General features: G+C 50.3%; 1 protein-coding gene and 1 pseudogene across 1 annotated transcript in view; both read right to left on the reverse strand.

Moving 5' to 3' along the window:
• The window catches only part of Tiam1 (T-cell lymphoma invasion and metastasis 1), a 373,652-nt gene that overhangs the window by 324,925 nt on the left and 32,415 nt on the right, over positions 1–16,312 (reverse strand). The window lies entirely within an intron of this gene.
• On the reverse strand, positions 10,358–10,995 carry LOC106146942 (annotated as a pseudogene).

The raw sequence follows: 16,312 nt of genomic DNA on the forward strand, positions 1-16,312 counted from the left end.
TGTGAGTCGAATTCTGCACCTCAGAAACTTACGTTGAGGGCTAGGGATGTAGCTGCACGATACACAGCCTGCCTGGCATGCAGGAGGTCCTGGGTTTGATCCTCAGTACCATGAAAACAAACAACAAAGAAAGATATGTTGAAGTCCTAACTCCCGCAATTTGTGAATGTGTGCTTACTGGGAGAGGGTCTCGGCAGACGAAATCGAGTCAGATGAGGACGTACAAAGCTAGGACAGGCTCTATGCCAGCGACTGTGTCCTTTCAAATCCAAGGAATGTGGGACCCTGGGAAGAAGGATGGGGAAAGTGGAGCCAGGGAGCCAGTGAAAGCCTGCCAGAGCCAGGGAAAGTGTCTCCCCTCCACCCTGCAGGGGGACCCTGGCTCTGCCAACACTCTGATCTGACTCCTGGCCTCTGAACCTGCTCTACAGGGTGAAATGCAGCAAGTCCTGGGTTGGGATCCTTTTCTCTTTCCTTACAGTGGGGAGGTGAGAGATAGAGAAAGAAAGACTTAGACTTTCATCTTTAATTTCTAACCAACTGGTTACTTTTGATCCTGACCCACTTGCCTTGAGCTTCTGCATTGGCCTAAGAGCGGGTCCCTCAGCGACAGCTGCAGTCCCGACCCAAAGGGATCTGAGTCTGCATACCCCAGGAGGTGTTTGGGGGCAGCCCGTGAATGTGCCCACGGGTGGGCAATGACGACACTGTTGGCGCTGGGGGTGTGACGCAGTGTGGGAGGGACAGCAAACGGGGCTGGATCTCAGTGACTCCGCCCACTCAGCCCTCAGACGCACCTCATGCTGTGAAGAAACCAGATGCTGCCGCGGCTCTTGCGGTAGGGGAACTGAACCCAGGGCCTTTGCACTGAGCTATATCCCCGGATGTTTTGTTTTGTTCTGTTGTGTCTTTTCTTGCCTTGTTTTGTCCTGTCTAATCAATTTGTTTTGTTTTGTCGCATTGTGTCATGTCGTGTTTTGTTTTTGAGATAAGGTCTTACTAAGTCACTAAGTTGCCCAGGCTGGGCTCAAACCTGTAATCCTCCTGCCTCAGTCTCCCAGGGTGCTGGGATTATCACAGGTGTGCACCACCATGCCCAGCTCTGCCACACGCTTCCAGTGAGATAAGACCCCAAGCAGACAGCAAGCACACCAACTTTCCTCATGATGTGCATTTGAATACACCTGCAACACATCTGCAACTCTGGGATGGAGACTATGGGAAATGCAGGGCAACCCTCGTCAGGACTGCCCCCAAGCTCCACCTGTGGAGATGGGGGAGGTCACCCTAGGCACAAGCACCCTCTCAGGGAGCACCCTTGGGTGCTGCAGAGCCCTGGCAGAAGCAGACAGCCCCTGGTATAGAGGAGCACGCTCAGATCTCCCCTGCAGAGCCCTGGGCACACCAGAGGGCCACGTGAGCACCGAGTCATCTGCCTGGTGCAGGCACCGCCTCCCACCCGCTCCACAGGCACCCAAGTGTTCCAGCACCATCACCGCGCCGCCCCCGCCGCTGTCAACACAAACACCCACACCCAGGCAGGAAGCAAGAATAACCAGGCGTGTGAGAGCCTGCTCGTGCCTCCCGCAGGGCCCCTTCCCCAGGCTGCCGTCCATCCTGGGCGCCCGAGCGGGAACCAGGAGGGAGCGGGCAGGCGGAGAGCCACAGGTCCAGCCCCACATCTTGTCTGCAGGATAAGGTCAAAGACCACCCCGGCAGGGAGGCCAGCACCCCAGATGGCTCTCCTCGGGTGGCCCCAATTCCTGCCGTGACGATTCCCAGGTGCTGCCAGAGCCCGCAGAATCCCAGGATGAGTCAGTCCACTGCCGCCCTGACGCCCCTGTCCCTCCATGCCTTGTTTATTTCAAGCCGGTCTCCTCGTACCCAAGCAAAAGAAGAGGTGAACAGTGGCCCCTGCTCCATGGCACCCCAAGTTAGAACCAGCACCCTTGAGGCCCGGTCACCAAACGGTCTCCTCATCTGAAAGGCAAGATCGACCCTGGCGCTGTGGGTTGACTTCAAAAACCTGCACTGAAGTACTAACCCCCGCGTCTGGGAATGGGATGACCAGTGGGCTGTGGCAACCGTAACAAGTATCACGGTCCAGGTGGCACCAAGAACAGCCCAGGTGGCACCAGTGTTAGTCCTGGCCCAGTTCTGGAGGCTGGAAGTCCAAGATGGCAGCAGAGCCGACTGATCCGAGCGCTCCCTCCACCACAGCTTCACCTTCTTGCCGAGTCCTCATGCTGCCTTCCTTCTGTGTGTGACCGTCCCGAGGGTCTCCCTGGGGTCCTCTCATGAGGAGGGCAGGCTCAGTGGAGTAGGGGCCACTTCGGGTCTCAGTAGATCTCCATCACCTCCTCAAAGGCAGTACTTCCAAATGCAGTCACATTCTGAGGCACTCCTGAGATCTAGGGCCTCAGTACCTCAATCGGGCTGGGGGGAGCCCATAATATTTGGGAATCATCCATCTTTTATGATCAGGCTTTGCAGGTGTAATCAGTTAAGCTAAGAATGTGATACACTGGAGTAGAATGGTCCCTTACTCATACTCTCATGTGACTGGTGTCCTTACACAAGGGAGGGACAGACACAGTGACACACAGAAGCCAGGTCACTATTCCACAGACTGGAAACATCAAGCTGCAAAATCAAAAGATGCCAGAGCGCCTGGAATCACCAGAAACTAGGAGACGGCAAAGGAAGATTCTGCCCAGGATCTCAGCAGGAGGCCACCGGGCTGGTACCTGGACTCCCTAGGACAGAGACGGGATAATTTCCCATGTCTTAGGTCACCCAGGTTATCATGCCGGGCCAGGACAGCCCTAGCAAACTAAGCCCTGGGAAACATACATGGGGCAGTTTCATGGGCATTAAAATTTCAGACCCTTGAACCTGCAATGCAATGTATAGTAAACCTCAACTAAAATCACTATCCCCAACAAAATTCTAAATGGACTTGAGATACGGCCTAGCAGGAGGGTTAGCTGCACTGACCGTGTGGCCAACTGCCTGGACTCAGATCCTTGCTCAGCCATTCACCAGCCACCCCACCGTGACCAAATTGTGCCCCCACTGCCTCAGTGTTCTCATCCTTAAAAAGGGTATAATAGTGTCACCTCCTAGTTCAAACATCATGAGGTCATCTTCATGACCCACTACCTGCCTGGCAGGGAGCCCAAGCGGTAGAAAGATTTCCTCAATACTAGCCAAAAATTATGTCACCCAAGCCTGGCCCTCTCTGCTGTATGTGACATCCCCAAAATCCTGCGTCGGCCCTCTCTGACCCTGGAGTGTGTGCGACAGCAAAATCCACCACAGCTCCAGGAAGAGGACAGCAGAAGGAGGAAATGTAGTGACACCAAGGGGAAATTCTCAAGTTATTAAAACCCTAAGCCCCTACCCGGTTGCTAGGGCCAGGGAGAAAGACTTTTAAGAGAATCTAATTTGAAAATCCACGTGAAGAATCAGTAGGAATTGACAGGCAGAAAGACACAGTGAGACTGTCCCAGCGTGGGGACACAGTGGGCTACAGCCAGGTGGCGGCCACAAGCCCACAGCAAGCTACGGGAGTGACACTCAGTGTGTCAGAAAACAAAATGCTGCACAAGATTCAACTTATTCCACCATAATTTTTTTCAAGATCGTCACAGCAGGAGATAAATGACTTGTGACCCGTGGAGGGCGGGGGGGATAGTTGCTGTTGTTTTTGTTGTTTTGTTTGGGTTTGGTTTGGTTTTTGTTTATGGTTTTTCTGTTTTTGCTTTTGTTCTGAGACACGTTCTCATTAAAGGGCCCAAGCTGGGCTCAGACTGGCTGTCCTGCCTCAGCCTCCCAGAGTGCTGGGGTTACAGGTGTGGGCCACCACACCCAGACCCTTCCATGTTCTTTAGCAGTGGAGTCAGACTGTTTAAATTAGCCTTTTAAAAACCAGAACACACCTGTATTGGAAGAATAAACCTCAGCCTGTGGGCTGTTTTCCGTGTAATCCACAGTCCTACTTGCAAAAACAAGGTTTCATCACTGTCACATAAGGGACTGCAAGGAGGGGCACCTCCGGGCAGAAACAGAAATCACCTTGTATTTCAAAAGCTGCTGGGATCCCAGCCTGCTCCCCTCTCCTCACCCGCAATTCCTTCCACCTCATTATCTGAGACATGAAATTGAGACCAGGCTCACCGCTGTTTGCCCCAAAATGCAATGCAAACCCAAGTCTCAAGAAAGTAAAAAAAAAATGTCTCCAGCTGAAAAGGCAATTATCCAACCAAACTGGTGGAGCGAGACAATTGGCAAATTCTCGGGTTTTGCTTCTAGGTTCCTGAAAGGGAACCGCCACTGTCGCGGGCCAGGAATGCAGCTGCAGGAAGTGCTCGGTTACAGGGCAGCAAGACAGCAGCAAATCGCCGTGCTGTGACTCCCGCGGCATCCTCAGCCCTCCAGCCCGCTAGGTCCCTGAATGCGAGGCACAGGCCTCCGAGCCCGCAGCTGCGCAGAGCGAGCCCCGGCTCGGCCCGCCTGGCGCCGGGGGAAAGCTTCTTCGAGGCCGGGGAGACAGCAACACGACGGCGTAGGGCCACTGGGTTTCCTGCCCCGCACCCTCATTATTCCCGTTACAGCCGTCCGTGCACCTTCCAGGCCCACTTCCAGGTTCCGACACGAAACGGCGGGTGGGCCGGGTTGGCGACTCTGTCAAAGCTTTCAGCAGTTCGCATGGACCCTGCTTCACTTTTACAGAAACCCAAGGCTGTTCTGCCCTGCCGAACCCCTCCAAATCTCAATCCCCCAGTTTTTGCCTTTCCAGACTACTCAGTCCACAGCACCCACCACACCCACACACCCACACACACACACCCTGTTTGCCTGGAATGCCCCCCTGCTCTTTGGTCTAGCTATAAAACTGGATAAATGGGAAAGAAAATGAGGCATTTATACACAGTGGAGCACTACTCTGCCATGAAGAAGGATAAACCTGAGCCACTGGTAGGACAATGAATGCACCTGAGACCATGTTACGTGAAATAAATCAGACACAGGAGCGTAAGCAGCACACGGTTTCTCTTCATGAGAACCTCAAAGTATAAACAAGGAGCAAAAGAAAATATAAATGATGGGAAAGAGGAAGAAAGATCTTTTTGCAAAAGCGGAAGGGGAGGGCCAGGGATGAAGCTCAGTGGCACAGCGCCCGCGAGGCCCTGAGTTTGATTCCCAGGACCAAAAAAAAAAAAAAAAAAAAAAGGGAAGGGACTCAAGAGATGGAGGGAGGGAAAAAGGGGAGAAGAAGGGAATGAAGAAAGAACTACGATGCGCTGTACACACACCGACTCCCCGTGTGGAGTGCGATCATTCTATGTGGCCAACATGCACTCATGAAAAACAAAAACTAGGGAAAAAAGATCCCACGTGTCCTGTAATCCCCTCTGAGAAGCCCTCCCTCCTACCCTCCGCCCCCCAGGATCCCAATACAAAGTGATCATCAAACTACAGTCCTTTGATCAGCACCATCAGTATCAAAATCCTCACTCTGCCGAATGAGGCACTGGAAACGGACCGGCAACCTGCGCTCTACCGAGCCATCTAGGTGGGGTTCTGCCCTTGCTCAACCTGACGCCCACTGCCAGTCACAGCCGATATTTCACCTCTACCCGCCTAGCCCAGGAGCTCTGTTGCGCAAGCGTCTCAGATGCTGGCACAAGCTGGTGCCCAAGAACACATGCTCATCGACTTAATCTAATGAATCTCCTCTGGAACTGGAAAGGGCAGTGTGAAGTCAACAACTTCACAGGCTACCAGAACTCCTTGCTCAGGCATGCAGGCGCAGCACACCCAGGAACTGTGCAGCATGAAACTGGAGTTTGTCAGAATTTCCACAGAGCAGTGACTGGAGAAAAAATGAACCCATGGCTCCTGTCTGCAGCCATTATCCAAGGGAAGATCCCGAAACACTGGGACGTGTTGGGAATGACCCTGCTTGGTATTCCAGAAGGGGTCTCCGCTGGGGACAGCAGAGTTGAGGCTTCCCGTGAGCTCCAGAGGAAGGTAATTCCTAACCCACGACATCCAGCGCGATGGCCTTTGGGGCTCCAGCCCCACACCTGTGAGTTTCAACAGGCCTCGGCCGTCTGTGCAACTAGACTCGCCGAAGAAAAAAGAAGAAAAGTCATCCGAATAAAACCGAATGAGGGGGCTGGGGATTTAGCTCAGCGGCACAGCGCCTGCCTGGCAAGCACAAGGTCATGAGTTCAATTCTCAGTACTGGAAAAAAAAAAAAAAGAAAAACACCGAATGAAAGTCAGGGCAACATAACACAAACTGATTAGAAGGATACTAAATGAGTGTATACTGGCCTTCTGTGCCAGGGACTTAGCCATATATGAATGCCAGAATATTTGAACCCATCATCGCTACAGATCCATTGCTACACGTCCCAGTGTTTCGGGATCTTCCCTTGGATAATGGCTGAGAACAGGAGCCATGGATTCGTTTTTTTCTCCAGTCGCCACTCCGTGGAAATTCTGACAAACATATTTAAACCCACCATCGCTCCCTGCCCCACCCCAGGAGCTGTGAGAGACAAACTTTAAAACAGTCCCCACCACTTAAAAAGATCAGGACACGATGCTGTTGTAGCCAGCCCTCCACGTCCACGTGCTCTGTAGCCATAGATTCAACCAGCGACAGATAAAAATATTTGGGGGAAAATAAACTGCATCCATACCGAACAAGTGCAGACTTTCTTCCTTGTTGTTATGCGCCAGTATAACAGCTACTTACGCAGCATTTACAGGATCCGTCATCCAGAGATGACTTCAGGCATCCGGGAGGACGTGTGTAGGTCAATGATACGAACAGCCTGCTGCAGCACAAGTGCCCTAGGTGCACCGCCTCTGCCTGTAGTTAGATGCTAAGACTACACCCTTTCATAGGAGCAACTCCAGTATCTGCAGATTCTGAGTTTCCTGGGGCTTCTGGGGCCAATCCCCTGTGAATCCACGGGGTGGCTGTACTATTACTATTCACTGTGGAAGGCTAAACAATGCCCCTCCCCTCCCAAAAGCCATCCCCAGGCCATAATGAGGGAGATTTCACAAAGACACAAGAGAAGGTACAAGCGGAAAACAGGGAAGCAATGTGACAAGAGGCCGAGGCAGAGCTACGCAGCCATATACCCAGGACAGAAAGGGAAGGGTGGCAGAACATGCCGCTCTGATTTGCCCCTTTGGTGTAAGTGTTAAGAGTTAGAGACATTTAATCAACAGGTGCAAGAAAGGTGCTCTAACTTTCCCTTCCTTTCCAAAGGTGGGAAATCAAATTTTCCTGCAAAAGGTGCTCTTTCTACACCAGGAGGAAGAAAGGAGTCTCATCAGAAAGAGGGAGTCCAAGAAACACAATCTGCGCAAGCTGACCCTGTTAAACTAACCCGTACTTACTCATTTCTGCCCCAACAACAGCTGCTGTAGCCAAGCCCCTGCCTCGCCGTATTTCGCAGGTCACTCTGCCCCCCAACCAGTATAAAATCATGAGCTGCATAACGACACGTCAGTGACCATGTGCGCCTCACAGGGTTAGAACGGAGCTGAAAATTCACACGGCCTAGCGCGTTTATGGCCCCTTTTCTACTTTCAGGTACGTTTAGATACACAAATGCCATTGTCACAGGCGCCTCCAGTGTTCAGCACAGGACAGCTGTGCAGGCTGCAGACTAGGGCAACAGGGGCTACCACGTGGCCCGTGCGTGTAAGAGGCTCCGCCCCTACGTCTCTCTGAGTGCAGTCGCTCTATGAGGTGTGCTCATCCAGGGACTCACCTGGCAGTGCACGTCTCAGAACGAGCCTCCCTCAGGGGTAGCTCACTGGTTTGCAGCGGGCATGGCCCTGGCTTCAGTCTCCGGGACCAGAAACAAACCAACCCAGGAGTGCGCACCCCTTCATTAAGCAGTGCACGGCTGTGTGAGCTTTCGGTTTTCTCTGACTCTTTGTCTCCTGAGGACTCCCGCTCACGTGTGAAAACTAGTAAATTCAATGGACCTGCTTGTCTCCCGTTCATCTGCGTTGTGGTCATCTCAGTGGTGAGACCCCGGAGGAGAACTACACTGGAGAGCAGAGAAGGATTTTCCCTCTCTTAGTTACACCCGGCTGGAGGAGAGGGAGCAAAGACTGGATTTTCCCCAGAGCCTTGAGAGAGAGCCCGACACAGACCAACACCTTGATCTGGAACCAGCGGTGCTGACTGTGGAAAGCGGGCCTCAGAAGTGGGAAAGAATAGATTAGACTGCTTCAAATCACCAAATCTGTGGCTTAGGAAATGGAGATCCTCGCTAATCATGTCCCTTATTTTTCTCAGGAACAACGTCCACGAGCCAATGTGTAGATCAGAAGACGCATGCAGAGGAGCAGCTCCCAGTCCCAGGTGCGGACACAGCCAGGCACAGACCGCATCGATGTCGTCTTCCCGCAGCCTTCGCTGGCTTCAGCGTACTGACAGACAGATTGCCTGGCCGTTAGGGATAATGTGGGAAACAAGCACCCTGCTAACGCTGCTGGTATAAAAAGTGCATCTAGACCTCAAAGAAACAACGAGGACATTTAGAACACCATTCACAAGGGAGAAGATGGGATCATCCCACAATACGGTTTTTTGCTTAGAAATCAAAGCAATGCAATTAAATCATTCATCAAAAGGTCCATGTTGCCGGGTAATAGGGCTACTGTTGGCCTATCTCTTACCCGCTGCATGTCACTATCTGAAGAAAAGCTGAAGCTGGCCTTAACTGAGGCTCCTTAGAGCCTAGAATAAACCCTGGAGCCTGAACCCAGACAAGTATTGATGACATGCAGATGGCTGCTGTCCTGATCACCATCATCTGGTAAGGAGAATTCTGGGTAGGGAGTGATCGCTACATACCTCCCCCCTCGGGCGCGCGCGGAACACACCGCCACACTTTGTTATAGGACTGACCCTGCTGGTAGTGAGGGCCGGGGGGAGATACAGAATACTTCATCATGGACGTATTTGTGTTTAGACCACAATTACATTCATGGGCGGAGAGACACACAAACAAAACCTAGAAGGAGCACTAGCCTGTAAAATACTGACATTGGCGCATGGAGCCATACTCACATAGCTGATCGTTAGGCAAAGGCCAACCAAAGCCACAGGGAAAGCCCACGTCACAAGCATTAGCATGGCCCTCAGTGAGACACGGGAAACCACACGTAAGGCAAGGGAGTGGAGAACCTGCAGCCTTGTGTCACTGCCGGGGGGGGGCGGGTAAGCTGACACCTGCACGGTGCAAAGCAGTCTGCTGGAGCAGCAAGAGACTAACCACGGGATTCCTACACATTACAATCCAGCAAGCCCACTTCTGCATTTATACCCAGAGAACTCAATCTGGAATGTGAACAGATATTTGCACACCTTTGCTCACAGCAGCATTGCGAACAGTAGTGAAAAGATAACAGTGATCCAGGGGTCCACTTAAGGATGAACACAGCAGCAGGATGTGGTAGACAGACACCATGGAATATCACTCAGCCCCCAAAAGGAAGGAAATTCTGACGCATGCTACAACATGGAAAAACCTTCGAGACGTCACGCTGCATGAAACGAGTCCATTAAAAAAGGCCAACTGCTGGACGCCTCCATTTACATGGGGTCCCTGGAGCGGCCACATTCAGAGAGGAAAGACAGTGGTGGCCTCCAGGACCTAGGAGAAGGAGAAACAGGCAACAAGTGTCAAATGGGTGCAGAGTTTCTGTCTGAAAAAAAGAAAAGCTTCTGGAGACAACCCGTGGTGCCAGCTCCGTGTGCATGTACTTAATGTTACTTTAACATGCTGTCAAAACTCGGGCATGCTACCACATCCCAGGATTACAGGGGTGGCTGAGGCATCCCCAGGAGGCTGAGGCAGCAGGATCACAAATTCAAGCCCAGCCTGGGCAACTCAGTGAAAGCCTGTCACAAAAAAAAATTTTTTAAAAGGCCAGGATAACTTGGTGTAAAGGCTCTAGGTTCAAACCCAAGGACCAAAAAACTTCAAAGGAAATGCCTGAAGTGATAAATTTTGACAAAGGAGTGGTAGAGCATACCTGTAATCCCAGCATTCCACGCCCTATTGAAGGGAAGCTGAGGCAGGAGGGCAGCTCAGCAAGATCCCATCTCAAAAAAATAAACAAATAAATGTCTTTTTTCGTTAGTGCAGCAGGTAGTGGGGATTGAACCCAGGGCCTTTGCAGTAAGCTACATCCCCCGGATAGGGCTGAGGTGTCAGCGGAAGGAGATGCCCCGGGAGCGGAAGCCAGCGGTCTCCTCCTGTCCTTTGGCCGAATCAGTCCCTCAAGGGGCGCCCCGCAGGGCCCAGCTACAGCACCGCAGCGAAGTCTGCCTGGGCCTGCAGGGCACTGCACAGAGGGGCGCGGGCCTGGCCCCGCTGGAAGCAGGTCCGGACGCCATGGTCATATATGCTGGGACGGGGGAAGAGTGGTCAGTACTTCGCAGTGCTCCGGCCACCAGCCTGCACTGGCCATAGTGGAGCACCTCCATGTGGAAGACGGGAGCTGGGGGTTCTGCTGCAGGGCGTGCAGGTCATGTGGGGCAGGGGAGCTGTGCGTGTGCATCTGGGTGATGCCGCTGCCGCAGCCCTGCTGCTGGCCCTCCAGGGGGTCCCTGCCTGCGGCAATGTCCCAGAGACTCTTGGCGACCAGCGGAAACAGGACCGCAAGCTCGGTGTCACAGAGGAACGGGGGACATCGCCCTGGCACGTGGTGTACATGACAGTCTCCCACACGGGCATCTTGAACTTCTTGCAGACGATGAGCTCCACGGGTTTGCCCTGGGCCCTGCTGTCACCCAGCACAGGGTCCTTGTTACGGCTGTGTAGCGTCCAGGAACGGACCAGGCCTTGGTCCCATCCTGAAAGTCAGGGAGATCGCCCGGGTCCTCCTGTATCACATGTATATGGGTCCCATCCTCTCCGAGTCTTGCCGTGATGTCTCCCATCACCCTTCCCCAAAACTCTCTTTCCTTTAGTTTGAGACTGGGTCTTGCTATCTAGTTCAGGCTGGCCTTGAGCCCACTATGTGGCCCAGGCTGACCTTGAATTGAAGGTGATTCTTCTGCCTCAGCCTCTGAATGCTGAAATTACAGGCATGCACCACCACACCTGGCTAAAAAATAAATCTTATATATATTTCACTACAACAACAAAAAATCAGAGGTAGGAGCAATAATTCATATTTAACAATAATGATTTTATGACTGAGGTTTTATTTTTCCTTTCTTTTGAGTCTTGAGATGTCATTCATGAAGTTTCTCTTAAGAAGAAGGACAAGGAGAAGAAGGAGGAGGAGGAGCAGCAGCAATTGTACTAAGCACCAAAAAGAAAAAGATGTGACTGTCCCAGGACAGGCCAACTCATTTAGAACTTCAAGATTAGTGGGATTCCCGTGGTAATGACCTTTCCCACTTCTGTAATATGAATTTTCACAACGTGAAAATCCAATTCCCTCTCTGTGTTTATGAAAGCCATTCCTTTCAAACAGCTGAAGCAACAAAGCCAGCCAAAAGCACTTCGCAGCTGTCCGAGCGGAGATTTATATGGCACATAAACATAAAGGCGCGTTATGTAACCTAAGCTGTGGGCCAGGACTCTCGGAATCGAAGCGGAATCCAAACTTGCTTCACCCTCCAATTCCCAGCACTGGACCAATTAAAAACTCCCTGGGCTTCCGACCCCTTTTCTGGAAAGTGAAGAAACACCTGCTTCATAAGGTAGCAATAAATCCTGAAAAGGACCCATAGTCACGAGTGTCAGGGTTTCCACTCAGCATGTGCGAAGGACCAGCCTGCTGCAGAGCAGGTGCAGGCGAAGGATCACTGCGGCTTCCCGTAGCCCGCGGCCTTCCACACACGCTGGTACAGCAAGTGCCCCGACGCCTGCAGGTTCCTAAGCTTCCTAAGAAGGGCAGCATCAGTACATTTACTTTTGTCTTTCTTTCGGTGCTGGGAATGGTACACCTCGGGCCCTAGATGTCATTACCTCAACCTCTCCACCCTTGTCTAAGAAAGGCTCATCCTGAAATTCTTAATGAGGTTGCCTTTCCACTGTATGTATAGAAATAACTGCAGAGATGGGAAAACACCACGCTGAAAATCTTCATTTAAATTAGAAAAGGGTGTCTAGAGTTTTGCGTAAAGATCGTATTCTACACCCAGAAAACCTAAGCTCTAGCACTCCCTAGCTGTGCACTCTCAGGGCAAGCAATTAACCTCTCTGAGATTTAGTTTTCACGTCATAAATGATACAATAACAGTTACACACAGCTCAGCTTCTTTAAGAAGTAAAGGATGCTACCTGGCAAGTGCAAGGTCCGGAGTTCAATTCCAGGTACTAAAAAAAAAAAAAAAAAGCAGTAAAGAACAAGAACTCTAATTGTTAAGAAATTATTAATCATGTCCCCACCATAAAATTATTAAACATACTTCTCTGTGTTCTAGAAGAGCCCTGGTTTTTATTTTTTGTTTTGCTTTCTTTTTTTGTTTTGTTTTTTTGGTACCAGGAATCAAACTCATGACCTCAGGCTTGCCAGGCAAGCAGTTATGCCGCTGAGCTATCTCCCCAGCCCCGAGCTCTGGTTTTTAGACTGGTCGGCAGATTTCCCATCAGCAGTGAATGGGTTGGACCACAAGTTCTCTCAAAGGGTGGTTCTAGCAGCAATGTTCCAAGTTTGAAAGGCTGCTTTCTTCCCTACCGCTGTGGTCCTTTGCAGGGTCTTTTCCGCACGGGCTCACTGGTGATAACGTATCAGGAGCAAAAGCAATGGTGGTAATGAAGCTCCTTTGCATTTAACCAGTGCAAATAACAAACGAAAATGCCACGTTCCCATTCTGGCAACATGACCCCGTTAATATCTCAAGGTGGCCAGTTTTTAAGCTACAACTACAAGTTCTGTCATTTCAATTTAGGAGCAATCGCTGTAATTCGCCATCGAGCTATAAAATGAATTTTCGCACATTCTCAATCATTCTCAGTGGGCCGTCATCACTCACGGCTTTCGACAGCTTCGTCACAGCATCCAGGCCCAGGTTTTTGGAGTGAGATCTTTGCAGTGCTGGGGATGAAATCCAGGCCTCATGCAGGCCCTGTACATGCCCTCGAGCTGCGGCTCCAGCCCCTACACCACTGTAAGCAGCAACTCCTTTGCAAAACTCGATTTCCCTCTGCAACTTCCACGCCCTATTGAAGGTACCTACAAGGAGAGGCCAACCCAACAAAACACGTAATTCGTATTTATCTGCCCCTTTACAAATGGCACCAAAAAACAGAGCTACAGCACCAAGACAGTAAGAAGGAACACCCTAAAACTTTACTAGGTGTACTTTTCCCTGAATACAGCTTAAGGAACAAAGTAGTTAAATACACAAGTGATCAAAAAGTACAACGTTTAATTTTTTTAAATTTTTATTACAGTAAAAGACACATTGCCATTAATCCCCTCCCAAAATACTCTCCTTCACGTCAAACTCGCTTATCCCATCACTCCTGCACTTTCTGAAGCAGTTCCGGAAGTCCTCCTCTGTAAGTGTCTTCAGCTGTGCTGTAGCACCTGCCTGAAGGTCCTGCATCAATTCAAAATATTTACCTCTCAAGGTCGTTTTGATTTGGGGGGAAGAGCCAGAAGTTGCCTGGTTCCAGGTTCAGCAAATGAGGTGGATGAGAAGACATCATAATACTTTCTTTTTTCGTTTTGGTTTTGGTTTTTCCTGTTTGTTTGTTTGTTTGTTTGCCTTTTTGAGACAGGGTCTCACTATGCAGTTCAGGCTGACCTCGAACTCACTTTGTAGCCCAGGCTGGCCTCCAACTCACAGCGATCCTCCTGCCTCAGCCTCCCGAGTACTGGGATTGCAGGCGTGCGCCACCACGCCAGGCTGTCATATTTTCATATGACAGAAACTGATGTCAGCTCCTAATCAGCGTGGGATGATCAAAACTACAGTGACTGTTTAAAATTAATAAATGCATTACAGCAAAAGATACACTGCCATGAATACGCCTCAGAATTTTCCTCCTCAGTTCAAGCACACTTACTCCATTGCTCTTAGCAATGTGTCTTTTACTATACTTTTGTTTTTTTTTTTTTACTTTAAACATTTACCGCATCTTTCCATCATTCCTTTTAGTTCAACTTTTGCAACAAGTCCCAAGCAGGGCAATTAAGAGAGGCCTAAAAGAACATATGCTTTTACACAAGCAGCGGAAGTCATCCAGCTGAGGGCAAGTCATGTGAAGCGCCCCATTAAAGCTCAAAAGAAAGCTATCTGGCCCCTGAAAATGAGGAAGAAAGAGTATCATTCCAGAGCCACAGCATGGGACTCGCAGACAATCCTGGACACAGTCTGAGAAGCTTCTATGCTCCAGCTGCTATCAATAATTGTGTCACTGTGTGCAAATCTCTTCACCCCCAAACCTCAGTTTGCTCATCAATAAAGTGGAGATAATAACACACACTCTGCCAGCCCCCAGCCGCATAACTCCTGATGCTCAGATGAGCGAAAGCTAGCACTCAGGCTCCAAGTCTACATCTAAGTGAATCCCAGAAGCACACTCAAAAAAACATTGGTTTCCTGACTAGATGGCAACAAGCCTTGGCAGGTGAGGGTTTGGATCCTGAGAGCTCAAAAAGGAAAACAAAAAATCTAATGGGAAATCAAGAGGGATAATCAGTTTACTTTCTGCCAAGGTTATAAAGCTAAAGAGCTACAGTGAATTGAGCCTGTGATATGCCCAAGTGTTTAATCTCCACTGTAGCATTAATACTCCTCTAGATCATTAGCGCAAACACTCGAGCCGTGTTCACTACATGCCCTGCTCGACACTCAGGTCCTACCACACGTGGGTCATTCACTCCTCTCAACAGCTCGGGGAGGGAGGTATGGAGGGTTGATCACTCCGAATCTGAACATCTGAAACCTGAAACTTTTTGAGCTTAGATTTCAGAGCATTTCAGATCTCTGATTTTCAGACTACAGATCCTTGGCTAGAAAAGTAGATGCAAATATTCCCAAGCTTTACAAAAATCTGAAAAACCTCCAGGCCCAAGCATATCAGATAAGGGAAGCTCAGGCTGCATCTACATCCTCGTTTTATAGCTGGAGTAATGGAAGCAGTCATGTGGCCTGTCCTCTATCATACAGCTAGCAACAGTGGGCAAGGATTCAAACCCAGGCAGTTTGGTGCCAGATCCTGCTATGAACCCCCGCACTTCAACACAAATTATTCCCACTGTCCGTAAGAAGCAACAGAATAAGAGAGCAGGATGCTAAATTCTCTGCTCAACTGAATGAAGTTTGTGTGTCTGCCCTGACTGTCTCCGCCTAGGCTCTCAAATCCCTGCTATGCCTGTAGGCCTGGCTGGCAGAGGTGCAGCCCCAGAGCAGCGCTGGGCCCAGCAGAGGAGTAAACACAAAGGATCATCAGATCTGGGTCCTCTTACTTAGAAGGAGACTGAGGAAGGAAGGATGAGAAGCAAGGGACCAGGGAAGACAGAGGCACCACACAGCAGGCAACACAACCAAAAGAGCCCAAAGGCTCAATCACTCGATGCATGCGTACGTGATGGAAACTTCTGGAAACTTCTAGAAACTTCTGGTTTCTCTTAAGTCAATATGAGTAGAACTACCCAGCAAGTCACTTGGAGAGAAATCTCCAAGGAACCTCCTCTTTATTCTAAGACAATATACAAACACCCTCCCAACACTCACAGGCTTCCCATGTCCACAGAGAGGAACCTTCATGAGATTGCAGTCACGGAGATTCTGTACTTCACCTTTGTGGCATACCCAGGGGAACCTCACAAGCTTGTAGTCTCTGTTGCTTGATTCTCTGTCAGGCTTCCAAGAACTCTTAAAGATGTTGGGGCCACCCACTCAGGAGCAGACACCTGAGAGGCTGGGTTCCTACACAGAGAATCAACTTAATACACTCCTGCCTCAACTCAGTCACCAGGCAGCAGCTAGAGTCTAGCTCTGCACACCCCTGCAGACCCTCCCAGAACGCCCCACACGCCAGCCTCCATAAACCCAGGAACAGCAGCCTCCTGCTCTGACCTTAACTGACCTCCTCTCCACACCCAGTGGGACATATTCATGCTGACACACCAGCACTTTTAGAAACAGACTTTGTTTGAGAGAGAGTACAGAAAAACCAACTTATTGCAATCTTTAAGGAGCCCCCAAAATATTAAAATCCCGTATCTAAGAGCCCCTCACTTTTACTATGCTGACAACACCTACTGGAAAACCCTAAAACTAAAGGGTC

This window comes from Chinchilla lanigera, unplaced genomic scaffold, assembly GCF_000276665.1.
Source record: "Chinchilla lanigera isolate Chin_1 unplaced genomic scaffold, ChiLan1.0 scaffold00006, whole genome shotgun sequence".
NCBI classification, from domain to species: Eukaryota; Metazoa; Chordata; class Mammalia; order Rodentia; family Chinchillidae; genus Chinchilla; species Chinchilla lanigera.